Below are 20,936 nucleotides of genomic sequence, written 5' to 3'. Positions count from 1 at the left end.
AAAGTGATCACTGTAGATTATCACTTTATTTTTAGTATGTTTTGCAGCAGATACTGAATTTAGTAAATGGCGAAGTGAGGGGGGTGGAGGCACTTGGATTCCAACTTACAGGCCGTGTGTGGGACTGGCATCTGGCCTGCATGCGGTACGCAGGATTGGGTGCTGGTCTCGGGCTTGTGATTCTGGAACAGTGCGGCTGACACACATGAAACACCTTACAGAGAGTGGCTCTTACTGCAGTGTTCTGTGGTGTTCCAGGATGAGTTGTGTTGGTGATTTTTTTTTTGAAAATTAAATTGCTTTTTAAATTTTTTTTTGCTAGATTTAATGACAATCCCCTAGTTCTCTGGCTTTATGGTTTTCTTCCTTTGGTTCTTGACTTCTAAAATATTTACACGCAGCAAAGTGCTAACACACCTTTATTCACAGCATATGAACATAAATGTAGAGAAAACTTTATGGGGTAACCTTGAGCCTATGACACTGTAACTAGGGGAGTTTATAAATAAACTTCAGTTAATCTAAATATTTCCCCATTGAAGTACAGCTACAGATGTGTGCTTAGTACTTATTTCTAGAGGCTACTGTGACTGAGATGGGTTGTGTGTTCTCCAAGGGCAAATCATTTCCTGCGACTCCCGAAGTTGTGACAATTGTCTGTAGGCTGTTTGCATTTATTACACTCCACATTCGCCCAACATGTTCTTTTCGTGAGGAAGAGGGTATGTAGAATTAGACTAAGTCAAGGTCACAGAAACTGATCTCAGACAAGAGAGAATACTAGAGCAGAAAACAGTACTTGGACTCAAGACAAATATTCAACTCAGAAATTTTAAAACTTTGTTCTAGGGTCAGCTTTTCAGAAGCGAACTGCTAGCAGAATAGGCAATGATTTTCACTTTCTGAGCAGCAAGGGGGGCGGGAGAGGAGCCAGGCAACAGGGTGATGGGGTGAGGACAGCCGTGGGGACAGGAGCACCGCCTGTGCTTTAGGGCTCCCAGGGCGTGGGAGGATGAAAGGCGGCCTAGTGTCTGACTCGAAGTCACTTAGGTCACTTGGTCATGAGGCCGCAATTAAAATCTCTGTGGCCGAGACCTCGCATAGCTCCTAAGTCCTATGCCCAGCACCCAAGAGGAGCACCCACAGGACTCCATGTAGAGAAGCCACTGCAGAATATTATAGCCACGTGCCAGCATGATGGTGTTTCAAGGGAAATTCATGCATCAGCCAGAGTTAACAAGGAAACACTGGAATGGAGGTCAGTTCCGATTTGATCTCCCCTGCCTCTGGGAAGCAGGTGTGTGCATTGCTGCCTCCAAGGCTTATTTATCTTCAGTCTTCTGCTGACAGGGAAGCAACTACAGTGGCAGAGTGAGGAGGCAGCTCCTTAGAGATCAGGCCCGTGGCCCAGGTCAGAGTGCACCTGGTGCTCCCCTTCTGAGGCAGGGTGCCCACAGGGCTGAGCCTCTCCTGGGTGGTCAAAAGCTTCCTCAGCGGGTGGCCCAGTCTAGAAGCTCTGGTTATTTTGGGAAAGAGCAATCCCCAGGACCCCAGGAGATGGCACTGGGCTACAGCTTAGACCAGGAGGCCTGGGCCCAGCTGGACCTGGGAGCCCCTGCAGCTGCCAAATTGTACAGGAGAGTCCCAGGCCTGGGGCCTCAGGTGTTCTCCAGCCAGGCCAGACCCAGGCTGGTTGTGGTTAAAGTCTCACCTGCACCTGCCGCCAACAGGTGGCTCCTCGAGTCTTATGGAAGAGGACTGCCGGGCTTTCTACACCTCACAGGTTTCTCAGAACAGCTCTGCAAAGAGGAGGTTGCTATCCACATTTTACAGAAATGGAAAGGGGGGAAACATTCAGGGTGATTTGATGGGAACCCGAGTGGTGTTTGCGAAGCCATAGTGCCTCCTAGTGCCTGGGGAATCTAATGCTAGCCAGAGCTGACCGGTGTGGAAGACTGGCCAGCTTCGGGCCAGGTCAGCAGAGCTGAACCACACGGGTAGGGGTGGGGATGGGGGCTGCTCCCCACGGCTGAAGCCACGTGGGTTATGGAGGGATCACCTCAGTCCAGGGTTGCCAGGCAGTGCTCTGCCAGGCCCAGGAGGGACATCCTGAGAGGGAGCTGGCGCCCACCTGGGAGCACTGCTGTCTCCGGGCTTGCTGGCGCAGGACGCCCGGAAGCCCTGTAGAGGGCAGCAGTGCGCTTGCTTGGCTGTTCGGGCCAGAGGCGGCTCGGGCTTCCCGACCTGGTGAGGGGGCCTGTCTGGGGCCTGTCGCCTGGAAGAGCTGGGGCTTTCGGCGCTAGGCCGCTAACTGGGGTTTGGGGGCCTGTGTGACCGGCTGAGAGTGGATATTGGGCTTTCTCTGCAAAGTTGGGAATGGACCCGTCGATGATCAAGTGCTGGCCACTTGGGCTCAGCTCTTGCAGGGGTTAGTCCTGGAGACTAGAGACAGCGCCCGACACCCCACAGGAGTTCCGATAGCAGGCTGGCCTCCTGGGTGGTGGCTGTAAAGGAAACGGGTTCTGAGCATTGGCGGCAGGCTGTGGTCTGCGCGCTAGTTTTATTCATGGCTTCATGTATTCACACTGTGCTCTGGCCATCTTGAAATTCTCGACAACAGGACATGAACATGCCAATGACGCAGCCATTTCTGGGTTCAGCTTCCCGGCTTCTGGCCCTGGAAGCTTCCTCTTGGTTGAGGGATGGGTAGTGAACAGATAGATGTAGCAGCGGTTTTTCAAACTTTTACTTGAACAGAAGGTTGTGCTGTCACCAAAGATGTGGCCTCCTTGAGGAAGCCAGGTTCAAACACCCAGGAAAATGAGGACGTCCTCCGGGCCTTCTCCACTGCCCTCTTTCCTTCTCAAGCCTGCAGCTTCCCTCTCGGTGTGGCCAGGCCTCTGGCCAGTGTGGCCAGTCAGTGAGCATGTGCTGAACTTGGAGCAAAACGAGCTGATGTTGCTAATTCAGATCCTGTCCATTTTCAATAGCTGTTTGGCCTACTTTTGAAATTTATGCAAAACACACGCACAGGTGCAAAAGCTTTGTGTTGAGGAGGGCAAACTGAATCCTGAGAGCAGTGCCTTCAGGGGCCACACCACTTTACACAAAACTGTCACCTTCAAAGTACATTCGAATTCTATACTCTTGGTGAAAGTGACCTCCTCCAGTCCACTCTTTCTAGAATTCACCTTGTCAGAGCATCCCGAAGTACTCAAAAGCAAGAAAATGGAGTCTTTACACTCTGATTTGCTAATTTTGGTTCACTGTAAAAAAAAGCAGCCTTGTTTTTTGCAGCCCAAGCACTGAAGCCCTGAGGCTTTCCTGCGCTTGTGTTTAACACACACACACACTTCCTTGGGATGGTCACGCCTCTCCCACTCTGTCCCAAAGGGGGACGCTGAGGCAGAGTCCTGCATGCAGTAGTCATGAGACCTTAACCAGGTCATTGAACCTCTATCTTCCTCATCTGTAAAATGGGGAGAGTGACCCTACAGGGCTGGGGGCGCAAGTTAGGGCTTACAGAGGTGATATTCCTGGGAGGGGATTAACTGCTCAGCTCAGAGCCACACTCAGTAACAGCCCTTGTCTTGCTCACCTGCTTGCCACAACTTATGATTCTGGTGACATTTCCCTCTACTCAGAGAAAATATTCCCATTTAAGTGTCCCTTCAGACATCAGTACTGACTTTGAACACCCTCCACACTCTCAGAGAATGAACACTTTCCTGCAGTGAGTGGAATTCAAGAGACTTTATCACAAGGGCTGTTGGCAGCTACATGTTGGCCTTTCTCAACCTGCCAGGAAGTAGTAATGGGGCAGGGTAGATTCAGCCTCCTGAGGTGGCCATCTGTGAGGGGGGAGGTGCTGCTTTGCATGTCCAGTTCTGTAGGGTCTTTTTGTTTTTTAAAGATTTATTTACTTATGCATAAAAAAACGGTGCAGATGGGAAACCATGGGGATTACAATTGAGATTTAAAAAAAGTACAAAATGATGTAAAAATAAACTGTTATATTATTTAAAAAAAAAACTTGAAAAAAAAAAACAAAACAAAACTGGGGTGCAGGCCAGAGGTGTGAGGGTGAGAGGATTTACCAGAGACTGAGTAGGAAGCAGAACAGGCAGACTGACTGTAATACATGGCCAAGGGAAGCAGCAGAGAGCGACAGGAGAGGTCTGCTGTGCCATGTGGGTCACCCCCCGGCTGGGGATTAAACTCATGCTGCAGTGGCTGAGGATAGCTTCATAGTGTTGTCCTTTAACTCATTGAGCCACCAGGGAGGCCCCTGAAGGGTCATTTTGGGAGAAATCCCCTTGCATGGAAGTGAAGCCTCTAAAACAAAGTGTTGGGAAGTAGACACAAGAAGCCAAGCTGAAGAGTAGCCACTAGCCAGCTTCCTTCCTCCCAGGAGGAAGGGTGTCGTACGCTGCAGTGGTGACCTCTGCTCAGTTTGAAGATTTGTTCCGAATGGTACCTTGATGGGTGACTTGGGACAATGCAGCTACGCTATATTACCTTGGTTCTGAGTGGCCAGAGAAACACAGTCAGTGCCCACTCTGTGTCTTTGGCCAGCCCTGCTTCACTGCCCTTCTTGTAGACTGGATCCACCCCTTTGCCTTCGATCCTTTGAACTCTTCACAAAATCCATGAAGGACAGAAAACTATCAGCAAAGTACCCATAATAGAAATGTACCCAACTCAGGAGATGTATACATAGCCAGTAGAATATTACTCAGCAATCAAAAAGATTACCTTATGCCGTCTGCAGCAACATGGATGGAGCTGGAAGGGATCATGCAAAGTGAAATCAGCTAGAAGAGATAAATGTTAATGTTACAAATGTGTGCAATATAGACTAATACATTAAGAGTCAGATAAAGTGGCTCTCCCTGGTGGCACAACCGGTTAAAGCACCACAGTATGAAGTTCTACCAAGCCACTGCAGCATGAGTTCGACCCCAGGCCAAAGATCCAACACGCACTGAAGCAGCTGCGTCTAGCTTGCAGTGCCGAGCCCTAACCCGTTGCGCTCCCAGGGAGGGTTGGGGATCCTTTTAGCTATAGCAAAATTGTGGAAGATGCTAATTTGTAAATTACAATTTGTCTGATGCACTAGGACAGCGGACATGCTCTGTGTCCCCAAGCTCTGAAGGCTTCAGTTGTTGCCGAGTCTGGATTTCTAGTGAAGGGAACCCCCTAGATCCCGGGAAACAATCTGCTTATTTTCTGAAGCTTCCAATAAAGTCAAAAATAGGAAAAGGGAAAAATAAAAGCTGAACATTCAACAGATTCATTATATGAAGACTAATGTTACCAACTTTTCTGGAAAAATCCAACTTGGGCAATTTGGAAGTGTTAAGTTTCTCAACTGAGGGAAGGCAGAGGCTGTCACTAGTTTCCTGGAGAGGAAACAAATCAATGCTGAAATCAACTGAAACAGCCTCAAGCCTCCTCCGGGGGTGTTTCACTCCCACCTCTGCGTGGCACCCAGATGGGGCCTGGCGAGGCAGATGGGAGGCTCAGGGTGCTGGCTCCACTCCCAGCCCCTCTGGGCTGCCCCACGCTGCCTGGAGGGAAGCAGCTGAGTGGGCTCCTTAAGATTAGCATTTTACTTTTCACCTGTATTGTCCTTGAGTATTTGCACGGCAAAGAACTAGCCTGGATTGCCTTTGCAAAGGTAGGATTAGGAGAAAATGAAACTCGGGAGCTCTGGCTCTAGTCACCCAACATTCCCCAGCAGTACTAGGGACCAGCCCCTACATACGGGATGCAGACACAGGGAGAAGCCAGCTCTGCAAGGTGCCCTCGGGGAGCACAGGGAAGAGGGTGCCGGTGGCCTCCCCCTGTCCCCTCTCCCTGTCTGTCCTCACTTTCCTGGAGGCCCATAGGCTTCCTGAGTCCTGGACATTTTTTTTAAGAATTTTTTTTAAAGGTATATCTATGCATACAGAACTGGGGTACAGGCCAGAGGTGCAGGGACTATGAGAGGATTCACCAGAGACAGAGTGGGGAGCAGAACAGGCAGACTGACAAAGTGCATTGCTGAGGGGAGCAGCGGGCAGGTCAGGAGAGGTCTGTGGCGCCATGTGGGTCACCTCCGGGGCTGGGGATCGAACTGGAACTCGCAAGGAGGCTGTGGCCGGCTTGCAGTGCTGTGTTTTAATCCTCTGCACTGTCAGGGAGGGCCCCCTCCTGGATTTTTAAAAGCATTGGAGCCCCAGAGGGGATCTCCATGGACAAGCAGCGATCTGCACCAAGGAAATGAAAGATGATCCTGGCTTTTCTGGTAAGGACCCATGGTAGGCTGGAGAGATAATTTCCATAGCTGCCTTTTTGGTGTAGATTTCAGGAACTAAGTGGAGGAGCATGGCTCTCTGGCCCCAGAGAATCATTCTTGAAACCCTGGGTTTGGTTTTGCTTGTGGCTAAGACGGGCACAACCAGCCCCCTGAACCTCCAGAGTAAGGACATAAGCTACGCCCCCAGGGAAACCAGCTGTTCTGGATGGGAGATTCCTGGGAGAGGCTTTACTAGGCACGCGTGTCCTCAGCTTCCTGGTACCTGGGACTGTGGAGTTACTGGAGCTCAGGGAAGTGTTTCCCTTGGTTCTTTTGCGGGCTTGAAGCTTCTCCAGGGGTTAAGCAGAAGTCAGTCAGGTGTTTGTGGGGCAGCTGCGTGTCTTGAAGCAAAAGCTGACCTGGCTTTAACAGGACAAGGGAGCTCACTCTGAGGCTCCAGGTGGGGTGTGTGTGTGTGTGTTGGTGGGGAGGGGGAGTGTTGGGGAGAGGGGGTGGTAAAGGCATCTCTTTCAGAGCCCAGAAGGCAGCATTGAAGTGTTTAGGGACACGCGAAACAGATAGTTAATTAAAGTGTGACTTAAAATACTGAGCCCAGGGGTCCCAGGATGAAATTAATGAAATATTAGAGATCATGAATATTTATGCAGGATTCCAGCAAACAGAGAAGACTAGCTTGTGATAAAATAAACAGCCCTGAACCTTCTGTCCAGGTTTATGACGTTTTAACATTCTGCTGGATTTTCTTTAGAGTAAATATTCTTTGTTGACGTAACATTCGTTTGTGGTGTAGGTTTCAGGTGCGTAAGCCAACATCTGGATATGTTTCCTGGTGTTTGTCACTGAGTCTAGTTTCCATCCAGACCCATACGAGTCACTCTGTTACCTGCTCACCCATCTCCTTTCTTCTGTCCACACTGGCGCCCTCTCTTGTCCTGATAGCCTGAGAGTTGGTTTTGTTTTGATGTGTTGGTTCACTAGTTTTGTTTCTTTCTGAGTGACATCACCCTGTATTTGTCAATCGGACTTAATTCACTTAGCACAATACCCTCTCGATCCTTCCATGATGTTGCAAAGGCAGATATTGAAAAAAAAAAGAAAAACAGTATTGTAATTGGAGTGCTCCAAACCCTCGCTAATCTTTCCCTTTCCTCCCTCCTGGCTCCTGAATTTGGTTATTATTCCCTGCTGTGTTTCTATAATATTTTATAGTTAGGGTTAGAGCCCTGTAGGACAGTATTTATTTTATTGCTTAAATGGGTACAGCTTTGGCCATTGGGAGCTTTGTCAGTTGACTCCTGAAAGAGCCATTTTTCCTCTTCATATGAGCTTTTATTATTTTATTTTCTGCTTAGCACTCAGTTTCTGGCACAATGAGATGTTACAGGCTCAGCTTCTGCCCTTCCCTCCCCGGCCCTAGAATGGGAGGCTTCTCGAAGGAGCCCTGGTTCCTTCCCGCCAAGCATGGTATTAGAAACCACCACCCAAGCCCTGGATGTGCTTGTTGCCCTTGAGATATTATTGCAAGTCCACTACAAACAACAAGAAAACCAGCAAGTCTACTTTTTATAAAAGAAAAAAATAACATTTTGGCAACATGCACAAAATCTTGTAAAAAAGGGTCCCCTCCTGTCCAATCTGCGTGGGCACCAGGAAGACTTCCTGGAGGAGGCACAGTGAACTCAGTGCTGGAGTGAGCTGTGGATGTCCTGGTGAGAAGAGGGGGAGGGACACACAAGACAGAAAGAACAGTATATACAAAGCCTGGTGGCTTGGCTTCCTGGTCTACCTTGGGGGCTTTGACTCTGCAAAGTCCAACTGGTTTTTCTCCATTTTCCTTTGCAGCACAGGGAAGCTCTGAGAGTTGAGTTCCTCTGGGGTCCTGTTCTGGGCAGCTCAGAGGATAATGTGGGCCAAGAGAGCCCTGCATAGGACCTCGATGCCTTTACTGGTATATGCCAAAGGACTTTCTCCCCACGTGGCTCAGACTCTTCACCCAGGCCCCAACTTTCTGAGTGCAAGGAGTGGACAGAGCCAATGAAACCAGGCCTTAGGGCCTCTGAGTGCCCTGGAAAACTTGGCCTGCTGAATGATGCATGTGGTATCACTCTTCCCCGCAGAGATCCCTGGGAACTTCCCAGAGCTGCAGTCATTGCTTTTCACACACAACAGCTTTTATTGTGCTACATGTGATACCTGTTTGGCTGGGTCACTCGAGCCCTGCGCCTTGAGAAACGTGTGAAAACCAAAGCTAGACCAAAAGCTAGCCGTGGAGCAGGCTCTGGAGCCATTGCCCAAACTGTGGCCTCCGCTGGGTGGAGGGTGTGCTCGCGCTGGGTGACTGCTGGGCTGAACTAGCCTGGGGCTCCACAGGTCAGGCGAGCAAGGTTTCCTGAGGGGTCCTGTAGTGGGGGTGCAGGAGAGGGGTGTTAGGAGCTCAAGAGGTGGCCAAGAACGGCGATACCTGAACTTAGCTGTGAGAGATGAAACTAGAGAAACAGAGGGGAGGGGTAGGCAGATGGAAAGTGGGGGTGGCAGTCAGAGCTCTCGGGAAAGTCCAGGAAGTGAAGTAGCATGACCTTTAATACCTTAGCTCAAGGATACACCCTCGTGGAGGTCTAAGATAAATATTTATTGAGTGGATAAATGATCAAACACAAATTTGATTTGATTTATAGACCGACCCCTAGGCAAGGTCTTCTTGCTCCTTGAGTAGTTCTCCCTTTGCTGTCGCTGACATGGGTTACAGGTGAGCTGAGCTAACCTATGGAGACTCTCAGGTTGCCTAAGTCTCACCGAATCTGGGGCAGGAAGGGCGTGGCTGTATTTCCTAGCTGAATATTAAAATGAATCAACACCTGAATGATGGAGGCAAGATTCCTGCAGAACCAGTCCTAGGGTTTCACCAAGCCTGGGGTGGGGAGGGTGGGCGGGGATTGCAGGGCGATCCCGTTGACAGCTATCAGGTCCAGGAGGGAACAGGTAAGTCAGTAGTGACCACTGTCCGCCTGACCACTTTGTAAGTGGTTCCCCTGTTTTCTTAGGGCTCTGCCCCCTGCCACTTGTGCCTCACTTAGTCACCATGACCACTGCATGCAATCGGTAATTGACAAGAAACTTGGCTTTGTAGAGCTCGCAGGACCCAGCAGAGCTGGGTTTCAGACTCTTTCTAGTCTGTTCTCATGGCCACGTTGCACACGGCTCCCTTCTTCCACCAGGGCCCGTTCTGCCCAGGGCCAGCAGTTACCAGTCAGCATTGATTTCATCTGTTTGCTTGCTCATTGTCTTTAAGTGTCTTTGGATTACAATGCTCCTGAGGGCTGGGATCTCTCTGCCTTGTTCATTGTCAGCTCCTGGCACACGGCACACTGCTCATAAACCTTCTGAAATACAAGTCCTAGGAGAACAGGGATTTTTGTCTGATTAATGTTCTTGCTGTGTCCTTCATGCCTGAATGTGCAACAAGGGTTTGTTGAGTGAATCAGTGGATTGAAGGAATCCAGGCTGGACTTGGTGAAGAAGTTTGGTCTTTACTTCAGGAACTGCAGTGCCGAATGGGGAAGGCAAGAAGAGCCACGCACTGGCCAGAGATTCCTGGTGACTGGCCTCAGGGTCGAGTGTCAGTGCTAAGATGTTTAGAGATGCTTTCTGTGGCTTGGATGCGGCAGGAATGAGGCAAAGTCTCCGTCTGCCGAGAGCTTCTTCTCTTTGGACTCCTGTAACCTTTGAGTTTTGCTGACAAGTGGGGCAGTTTGTTGAGGGCGGCCAGAGTTTGGGAAGGCCAGTGAGAGATGAGCGGGGCTTGCTGAACCCTGCTGAGGAGAGTCTTCTGGATGCCCATGCAGGTTGGCCTGGGGTGTTCAAGCAGCCCTGATCCACTGGATAGATCAGAGACCCACAATCACTGGAGGACATCCAGGGCTCAAGTGCCCAAGGAGCAGAGTTAGGGTGCACCCTGGTGCTGCTCAGGTACTTGCAGTCAGGGGCTGGGCTTCAAGGTTCCTTATTAGCTCACCTCTCCGAGCCTCAGTGTCTTCTAAAAGATTGGTAACTACACCGCTCGGGCTGTGGGCAAGTTAAATGCAGCATGTGTGTCAAGGCCTTAACAGGTAAACACAGTGCACGGGACACAGGAGTCTCTTGGCCCCACGGCCACGGGGCTCAGAGGCCCGGGGCGGTGGTGCTGGCTGGGGCGTCACCATGGCTGGGCAGTTAGGGAGCCAGTGGTACCGGCGTGGCAGCCGTCTCCCCCAGCACATTTACTTATAAACTCACTCGTGCATCCTTGGCATCTTCACGTGCGTCACTTTTACTACTAAATACCGACTTAAACAGAAGACACCAATTCGTTAATTAGCCACTGAGCCACCCAAATGGTGTCCCATCACCAGATTCCAATGTTTGGTGGTGGAATTCTCCACGTGTGCAATTCTCCAGATGTCTGACGAGTAGCCTTCAATTTAGCAGAATTCAGACTCAAGTTGGACTTCACAGGTGAAGCACCACCTTCGCCACGTGCTCGACTCCAGAGGCCAGTCGCAAACCCAGTCATGACCTGTGCTTCTGACTAGCTGGCTCTAAAAATCGGACACCCAGCACCCTCCTCAGCTCCGATTAACTTGCATTCTTCTCCCAGCACCTCCACATGCTCACCAAACCGGACGCTCACCAACCCGGACGCTCCCATTCTTCTGAGTTTTATAGCGTCTCAATGACAAAGCCGTGATTGGTGACAGCACGGACCGTCGGCAGCTGGCTCGGCCACCTGGAGATGTGGGATGGAACTGGGAGTCCCAATCCTTCAATCAGCAGTTGGTTCTCTCAACAACCAACTTCCATTCTGAGATGCTTCCCAAACCTCACTCACTTAACAAAACACCCTGGTCCCATTTAACACGCCCCTGCAGCAAAGTCTGTGGAGGAAGCTCCACGAGTTTTGAGAACTGTCAGCCAGATGCTGTGAATAAAGGCCAAATATATGGGAGAATATATATTTCTTATAAATCACAGGATTGCACAAGCCATTAAATTTTATGCCTGATTTTGATGGTTTATGGCCACACCGTCGCAGAGCTTAGGTCGGCATTCAGCCACGGGGACAGTGTGAGCAAAGGTAACTGCATATTCTAGGTCAGTGATCTTGGGAAACCCACAAGACCTTGGGAAACCCACTCATAATAGGATATCATCAACTATGTGCTGGGCGCTGACCTGGGCATTCACTTGGAATCTTGCCCTCAGGAGCTTGTTTTCTGGAGGAGGAGACAGATAGTTGATAAAGCAGTCTGAGAGCTATGAAGACAAACTAGATAAAGGAGGAAAGAATGAAACAGCCAAGGGGGTGAAGGCAGGGTGGCCAGGGAAGGCTTCGCTGAACGGTGACCTTTGAACAGTTGCCTGAAGCCAAGGAAGGAGGGCTCCGTGTGGAGGCCCAGCTCACACAGGTGTGAGGGGCGCTGCCCAGGCTACGTGTGGCAGCAGTGATTCAGAAGACACAGGTGTCCTGGGACATGCCAGTGTTAGTGTAACTGATAACCTCTGAGGACGCGCACATCTCCAGCTCGTCAAGCTATGAGCTTCAGCACCAGACCGGAGCGGGAGTGAGGCCTCCACACAGCTTTTTCAATGCTGGCATACTGAGCAGCCTGCAGGTTTCTGTCTGAACTGGCATAATCACAGAAAGCGATAGATTTAGCGATGAGCTGTTGGTGGCACTGGAACACGTCTACTGAGTAAGATGAAGAAGGACATGGAATCACATACTAAACACAAGAACACATATAGCTGTGAGATGGGAACGTGATGTGTTTGAGGAGCAACAGGGGAGGTGACAGGCCGGACAGCAAGAGAGAAGGCAGGGCATCAGGGGCCTCATTTTCGGGTGCCGTCACGGAAGACAAGGGCTTGTTCTACACAGGATGGAGCTTTCGGTTTGCAAAGGCTCATTCCATACACCAGCGGGATGCATTCTGGGAAGGAAGATGAGACCGGAGTGTGGGAGGCCAGTGAGGGGCCTTGTGTCTGTCTCCATGGGCTCCGTGGTCAGGGGCCAGTGGTGGGCGCGGAGCAGGCGAGATGTGGGAAGTCAGTTTCTGCAAACACTGTGCGATGGGGCTGGTGGAGCTGGGCCGGATGGGCTCCGTCTGAGGCTGATGGGGCAAGTGGGGCTGGCAGCCTCAGATCACTGGGGTTGTAAAATTGCAAGGCCCGGCCGCAGAGTGTTTACCTGTCACTTGAGCCACTCACTCTTCTTGCTTGGAGAGCACCTGCTTCTTGAGCCTCATCCAAAGAGCTGACTGTATTTGTTGGCTTGAGTCATGGTAACCAAGAACAGAAATGTATTGTCTCAGTCCTGGGGGCCGAACGTGTGGGTCAAGGCGTCAGCAAGAAGGTTCCTTCCCATGGCCACGAGGAAGGACCTGTCTTACGCTGAGAGGGTTGGCTTCCTGGGTCGGCCCGCCATCTCCCCTCAGTTGGTGTGTCTGTCCAGATCTTACAAGCAGCCAGCTGGATTGGATTAGGGCCCAGGGCCCACCCTAATGAGTTCACTTTAATTGAGTTACCTCTCAAGGCCCTATCACCAAATGTGGCTATATTTTAAGGTTCTGGGGGCTACGGCTTCAGTATGTGAGATTTGGGAAGGACAGAATTTAGCCTATAACAATGACCCCATGGGCCTTAGGATGGGGTTTGGTGTTGGTTCGTTTAGGTTCATCTAAAGCTCCAAGAGTCTGGAAGGATCTTCCCTCCACCTCGGGCTCCTTTCCTGCCGGCCTGCTCCTCCCGGGCTCGGGCTTTCATTTCTACCTCCTTCTCTGCCTGAGCTTGGAAAACCTGCCTCAGAGCCAGCTTGCCTTCTGCAGGCCCGCCGCTCTTTCTGGGTCTACCTTCTTCCTCATGCACGCCAAGTGGTCACGGCCCCGGCAGAGGGTGATTCTTTTACAGGTAGGGAAGGCCCAGAAGGGTCCTGGCTTTGTCCTTATTTGTTTCTCATGATGTAATGTCTGCGCCCTGGGAGCACAAGAAGTGCTCTGTGGTTTTTTGGTATTTGACCATCTCAGAAGCAGTATTATTCTAATTTTCTTTTGTTGTTGATTTTGGCCTTGGATGATCAATATTCTGTTGTGATAAAAGGCAAAGTGCATGGAACACTCACTTCATGCGGTATTTGGTGAGTAAGAGGCCCGTGTTTACAGCACTGTTGTGAAATGTCTTCACTTGCTTCCATCCAAAGACGCATCCTCCGATGCACACACACAGGCCTGGTTCACTAGCATCCGCTGAACCATCACTGTTTGTACCCATTGTCTGACTCACCACCACCTCCTACCCCATGGTGTAACTATATGAAATAGACATTTCATCCCCATCTGACATCTGAAAAGTCTGAGGCTCCAAAATGTGAACTGATTTGTTCCACGTCACACAGTTAGGGTGTGAGGGGAGGAAGGATTCAAACCCAGGCACTGAGCAGAAACCCACCATATTTCATCCCCTCTTCCCTTTCCTTTCCTGACACCAGGAGCTCCGGCCTTGGGTTCCAGTGACAGACCAGATTATTAGTGGCAAAGGAAAAAGCTGCTTTGATAACTGAAATGAAAAGTAGTTAGGAAGTCATCTAGTTTGACCCTTGACATATCAGCCACATCCTTTTCCTTTCTTGTGGCAATTACAGAAAAGCAACAAAGCCAACGAAACCTCTTTCTTCATCTCTAGTTTTCCCCACAGTTTAAATTTACAGAAAAACTAAGAGCTAGGGGTGTTCCACAAACTTGGAAATACCTGTAATAGCCGCCTTTTGTGGTAAGAAGATGTGTGGACGAAATACCATGAGACCTGCCACGCTAGTGAGACAGCCCGCTGGCCACGAAATGGCGGCCCCTCACAGTGAGGGGCTCACCCCAAAATACAAAAAAGATGGCTCTTGTTTGTGACCACACGTGAGATAACTAGGTTAATCAGGCCGGTTGCTCAGCTCTCCTCGACTCAGTAGAATGTAGGAAGCAGTGGCAACAGTGTTCAAGAAACGTACTGTGCCCCCATTTTTTTATTATAATAGTTTATTTTTACATCATTTTGTGCCTTTTCCCATCTCAGTTGTAATCCCCGCGGACTTCACCAAATCATCTGTGTGCCATCACCACAGTCACTGCACTCCCCTAACCCTATCCATTTTTGATCCCAGTCCCCACTCCACCCCCAGAAAATGTCTCTGGTATACAGTTGTTCATTATTATTCCCTTCCACCCCCAGTCCTTTATGCTCCTGCTATGAGTGAAACCATCTGGTATTTTTCTGTTTCTTTCTGGCTTTCTCACTAAGCATGATCCCTTCCAGCTGCATCCATGCTGCTGCAAAATGTGCCGCCATTTTTGCAGGAAGATGCCTAGCTTTGTGAGCCCACTGGGTCTTAGGATTTGATGTCTGTAGTGTAATCATGGCCCTCCCCAGTAGATGGCTTGAGAAAATCCAATCTATTAAATTATTAGCATTATGTACATAAAAAGGAACTGTCACAACATTCATAAAGATTATCTATGAAAAAGAGGAGCAAAAATTATAATAGGCAAGGAGCATTTGTTATATGTGAGGAAAATTTTCGAAGAGATCAAAGAATTACTGTACAAAATAAAACTATGAACCGGGAAGAAAATACACTCATATTTTTAAAGTTATTAATAGTAATAAAGATAAGTAATGAATTAGGTGGCATTTTAGTATACTTGGAGACCTAATCTTCCTAGGGAATCTAACTCTCCCAGAAGTGAATAAGTTAATAAATAAAGTTTATTAGAAAATAAATGAAAGAACAGGTCTAAATGAAAGAACAGGTAGTTTGAAGCAAATAAAATACAGATTTTGCTTCCAAATTGATGAAAGTGTGCTCTATACGACTTCTACTTATGAAAGTAAATGAATATGATGCCAGGTATCGTTTTCATGTCTCAGATATCACAAGTGTGGTAATATACTGTTGGTGAGGCTGTTGGGGGGTGGGGTGGTGGTGAACCAATACTACTATGCACTGCTGTTGGGAAGGTGAACAGGCTCAGTCCCTGAGGAGAGGTTCGTGGAAATATGATCCTGGCACCACTGGACTCAACACTTCTACTTTTGGGGATTTGTGCTGCACATAAGTACATGTAGCATGACATAACCCAAGTCCATTCATGGTGGTAGTGGTAAACTTCAAGATTGGAAATAACAAATTGGCCAAGTAGAGTTGACTGAATCAACAATTGTGCATTCATACAGTTGACTAGTGTCTGGATGAAAAAAAAAAAAAGAATGAGGAAACTCTGTAGTAACATATAGGGATATAGCTATAGATCAATATAGATATCTATATAGTGAGAATATATCTAAAACATGTTGCTTAGTGAAGAACAAGGCCCAGAAAGTATTGCTGGAAAATTCTACCTTTTGGGTAAAGAAATGGGAGAATATACAATCTATCTGCCTAACTATTCACCTACCTACAGACCTATCTATATCTATTTATCATCGTCATCATCTCTTTATTCTTTACACATATATTATGGATAAACTATATAGATATATGGATTATATGTAGAGAGTGAGACAGAAAGAATGGGAGGAGATTCAGAAAGGATACACAAGAAATAATCACACTGATTTCCTCAGGGTCAAGGGACCAGGTGAAGGGATGAAAGGGGAGCATTTCATGTTACACGTTTTTATGTAACTAATCATGTGCACATATGACCGACTTCTATGACTTTCCTAAAGTTGTTGTAACAAACTATCCTAAACTTGGTGCCTTGAAGCCACTGACACATGCTCTCTCATAGCTCTGGAGGCCTCCAACAGTATCTTCGCTGTGCCTCCTCCAGCCTCTGAGAGCATCTCAAAGATCTTTGCTGTGAATCTGGTATCCCAAATCTCAGGATTGGGGACATCAAAAACTAAGAGGGAAGATAGAATAAGTGCAAGTCAGCTTGGGTTGCCGTGACAATACAAGTAACAAGGTGGCTTAAACAATAGAAATTTGTTTCTCTTGCTTTGGAGACTCAGTTCCAGATGAGAGCTGCTTCCATCTTGCAGACAGTGGCTTCCAGCCTTACATCACAGGTTAGGGGGGTGTGGTGGGGGTGTGGGTGATGGGACATGAAGAGGAGAGAGAAGAAGAAAGAAGGAAAGAGAAGTGAGAGAGTTGTTTTAACTCTGAAGTCTCTTCTAACAAGAGCTCTAATCCAAATGTAGGAGGATTCCACTATATGACCTCATTAAATCCCAATTCTTTTCTCCAAGTAAAGCCTTACTGGGGTGAGGGTGGGGAACTAGAACTTTAACCTATGAATTGTGGAGGGACAAATTCAGTCCCATCATGGGCATTTTAAATGAACCAGAGCATTATCAACATGAATGAAATTAAGAGGCATGATATAAATTCTAGTATGGATTATGAATCATGCATAATTTAAGATATTTTTAGATTCAATCATGGGGACCTCTAGTTTATCCTTTAGCAAACTACAGATCTCTTCTGTTACCTGAAAGTAGAATGTTCCTATTTGGTTTTAATTTTTTAGTTTATCATTAATTTACATGCATATTTTTGAGCATTACTAGATGCAAAAAGCCCTACACCAAGTCATACCAAAAAAGAATATTCTATGTTCAGATAAAAGGGGAAACCTGTAATTCCTAGCTTACATGCAGGGAAGAATGATAAGATATTTATGAGCATAGGAGATACTTTCTTGGGACATCTTTGAGTAAGCGAAAGACATTCCCTCAAGAAAAGTACATAGGAATTAAGGAGTCGGAGAGGCCTGCCTTCCCATCTCAGCTTCAGAATCTAGAAAAGTAAGGGAACAATCGAAACAGTTAAGATCTATTTCCTCAGCCTGCTTGTAGAGCCAGGGAGAATGGCCCTTGAAATATATTTCTTCCCTAGGAGGAAAAATATAGAATTTGGGCTCAGAATGTATTGGGATAAAATGGGCTTCCTACTGAATGCCTTTTGACCTCACACCTTTCTGTCCACTTTTTTCTTTACTCAGAACATGTCTAGGGCATTAAACAGAAGGTAAGTAAGAGATGATGTGGGAAGAGTTGCTTGGGACCAAGCTGTGGAAGGACCTTGAATGCCAGAGTGACTTTGTCCTTAATTCTGAACATAATGGGAAGACATGGAATTTTTCTGAGCCAGAGGCAACTTTTATATTGCAATGGGAAGAGTTTGGGGTCTTATCGGCCTTTGGTATGACACCAGACTTCGGGGAGGAATGGTAAGAAGACACCTTTCCCTGGGAAGCTGTGGGAAGTCCTGTGGGACGTTCTAAACCTTCTTTGCACTCTCACCCAGCAGAGTTCCCTTTTGGGAAAATGAACCAGGCAAAGGGGTTGAGGTTGAGCGACAGCGGGAGGGTAGTTGCTGGCGTGGGCCATTTTGTGGTCACAGGCGAGCCCTGCTGAGGAGGACAGGGACACAGGAGGGCAGGAGTGGTGTCGAGCAATCGTCACATGGAATGGATAGTGGCAGAGCCAGTGAGGGCGACGGTTGAGTTGTGCTAATTGTAAACGATAATGTAGGTACACCGTGCAGTGAAGGGACACCATGATGCAGGTGCAGCGGGCTGAGTGGCGGGTCTAGAGGCAAAGGCCATGAGTTTGTTGTGGCAGGTTGAGTGGAAGTTGCCTTGAGATGCTAGTTGGGTGAGGGACAAAGAAAAAGGTGGGGAGTAATTAGTGTGGGAACAAGGACGACGTGAAAATGGAGAGTTGAAGAAGAGACTAAAATCTCTGAAAAAAGGGGTCGACTCACACCTTAGATCCAGCACTTTGGAATGGAGTTTGAGCTGTGAGCATGTTGTTTAAACTCCTGTGCCTCGTTTCAGCTCGGCAAAAAGAGAGTAAAAACCAGAGTGCCTTTCATTGGGTTGTGATGGAGAGTAAATGAAGACATAAGCGTGGAACTCTCAGGAATCCTTCCTGGAACACAGGCAGGCAATAAATAGCTATTCTTACACCTGCAAGGCGAATTACAATGGCGCCTTTCCTGCAGTCTCCTCATAGGCGCTTTCCCCTATCAATGTGTTTGCATTGCTGTTACTCCACGCGATTTACAACCAGGCACAGCATGGGTACGCAGGATGGCGAGGGTGAAGTGTTCAACGCACCAGACTCCTTTCTGAAGGACAGTCATGTACTGACTTAAGAGCTCTGGCAGTAATTACAGGTTCCAGGACACAAAAGTGTTTTCCAAATCCGAGTCCCTGATTTGAAGTGCAAGCTGTGTGAAACTGGAGCTTGCCAGGGGAGATGCAAATACCTCCAACATTTTCATTTACCTGTGACTCATGGCTTTGCTCAAGATCAATTACCTCACTTGTTGAAAACACACAAACAATTGGTCCTGACTGCGGTCAGGTAGACTACTCATGTTTATGAATTTGGCCACAACTCTTCCTTTCTCAGGATGCCTCCGACAGGAGCCCTGCCTTCCGCCTTGGTGAGCAGACCAGACACATACTCAGTTGTTGGCATCGTTAGGACCCTGCAGACTGGCCGAGCCCCTGGTTACCTGCCATCTTTAACAATCCAATGTTAAACTCAAAGGGCCTTTCAAATCTACTACATATTCATGAGCTTGGATTATAAGTTAATGAAGCTGATTTAAATTTTTTAATAAATATTCCTGATATAAGCATTCAAATGAATGACTCATGCAGAAAAGTCGTCTTGACATCTTTGACATCCTGAGGGATTTCCTAACACTTTGGGGGGGACAACCTTCCTAGTTCTTGGTACATCTTTCAGGTTATCCTTATTGGTGAAACAGCTTTTCTTTTAAGGGGGTGTGAATTTTTGAAAAGACATGAAAGTGATTCAGATTTCAGTGGGGTAATGCCATTGTTGTTAAATAACAAGATGTCCCTAAAATAACCTGGCTATTTTTCTTGCCCGGATGGTAAACTGGTTTGGGAGGAGAGCTTTACAAGGGAATTCTAAAGCACACTTCTCAATACGAACACCCCTCCCAGGAACTGCAATCTACATTATAGGAGACTAACGTGTCTCTGTCTCTGTGGGACTTTTGCTATCTGGACACGGAGAGCCTGTAATCCTGGACAAACCAGGGCACTGACTATCCTATCACGAGGCAGGTGTATTCCTCCAGTGACCAAGACTTTGACCTTGTCCCTGTGATAGCATAACCCAATGGGTTTTCAGCCCCGCTCACTTCCCCCAGGGGAAATCCCACACTTGGCACATGACCGCTGACGGACTGCTGGTTTCAGGGCACATGTTGCCATAGACTTGTTGGTTAGTTCTTCATTTTAAAGACCAATCTAGAAGAATCCTTCCAGTACCTTTGACTTTAGCATTATTGTGTGTGGGAGTAGGGGGCTCTGTTTGGAATTTTTGTGTTTTGCAGTAGCTGCTGCTTGGCAGTGCTTTCGCTTAAACTGGCCTCTGATGTTGTCCAAGTGGATGCAGACTTATAGACTAGTCTCTGCATTTTTATCATGAATCCCTTAGCCTATCTGAATTTCAGTTTTCTTAATTAGCAAAAGAAAAATAAGAGCCTTTATGATTTTATAGGGTTAACATGGGAACGAAGAGTTAACATGTAAGCTGAAAATTATTTATTTTTAATATTTGATTTAGTTGCAATTTATGGAACACCTGCTACATAAGGAACTGATGTCTGCCTCCTTCCAGGAACTCAGAATAGACATGTGTGCTTGTTCTGTATGTACTACTGACCACTACCTGATGGCTGTACACAGTGATATCTAGCTGAATAACGCTCCAGGGCCTCAAAAAAGCCAGATTATTTCTGCTTGGGGGCTCCAGGAGGCTGCCCAGAGGAGGTGATGTTTGAATCAGGCCCTGCAGGAAGACTGACCGTGGTGGGAAGTCTAGAGCGTGTGTGGGGAACTGTGTGGTCAGGCTGAACCAGAGCCAGACCTTTCAGGGACCTTAAATGCCAAGCTGAAAAATGCCAACTGTGAACTCTAGGATGGGACTGACCTAATCATATCCTTCTGGCTGCAGTAAGGAAGAGGGAGTCCACATTCAGAAGAAGCAGAACATAGGAAGACCAGTCATTAGAGTTTACTGTGTGCACCAGGGAAGACCCCCAATCTTGCACCTGGTAAACTATGATCCCCGCACAAGGACTCATGTCTGACAGTGTCTCCCTGTAGCATGGCTACATATACAATATAGAATGATTTTAAAAGAAATGAAGTATATCAGATCTAAAAGAAAAAGAATTGAATAGAAGGACGAAGCACAGAGAATCAGCACACAGTGTGGCACCTCTGGGGTACACTTAAATTTTCAAGGTGGGAATCAAATTCATAGCTAAGGTTTCTGATAGCCAAGGCAAAGGGGAACATGATCATTTATGAGACCCACCGTCTTTGTTAGGAGAAACCAAATCATTTGCTAAGAAGAAGCACTTCTTCCTTTTCATGGATAAAGATGGCATTGCATTAGTTGTTCGGTTTCATTCTATTTTGTGGGGTGACTACTCCTTGAGCTATTTTGGAGGGAACTTCGTGTTCAGCCTCACTCATCCCCTGTAAGAGGTGCCCAGAAATGTATCCAAACTAGAAGTAGCTAGTGACAATTTACTTAACACTCACTGCAGGTAGGATTT

Source organism: Condylura cristata, unplaced genomic scaffold, assembly GCF_000260355.1.
Source record: "Condylura cristata isolate star-nosed mole 26May11 unplaced genomic scaffold, ConCri1.0 scaffold00012, whole genome shotgun sequence".
Taxonomy (NCBI): domain Eukaryota; kingdom Metazoa; phylum Chordata; class Mammalia; order Eulipotyphla; family Talpidae; genus Condylura; species Condylura cristata.
This window is presented reverse-complemented; position numbering follows the sequence as displayed.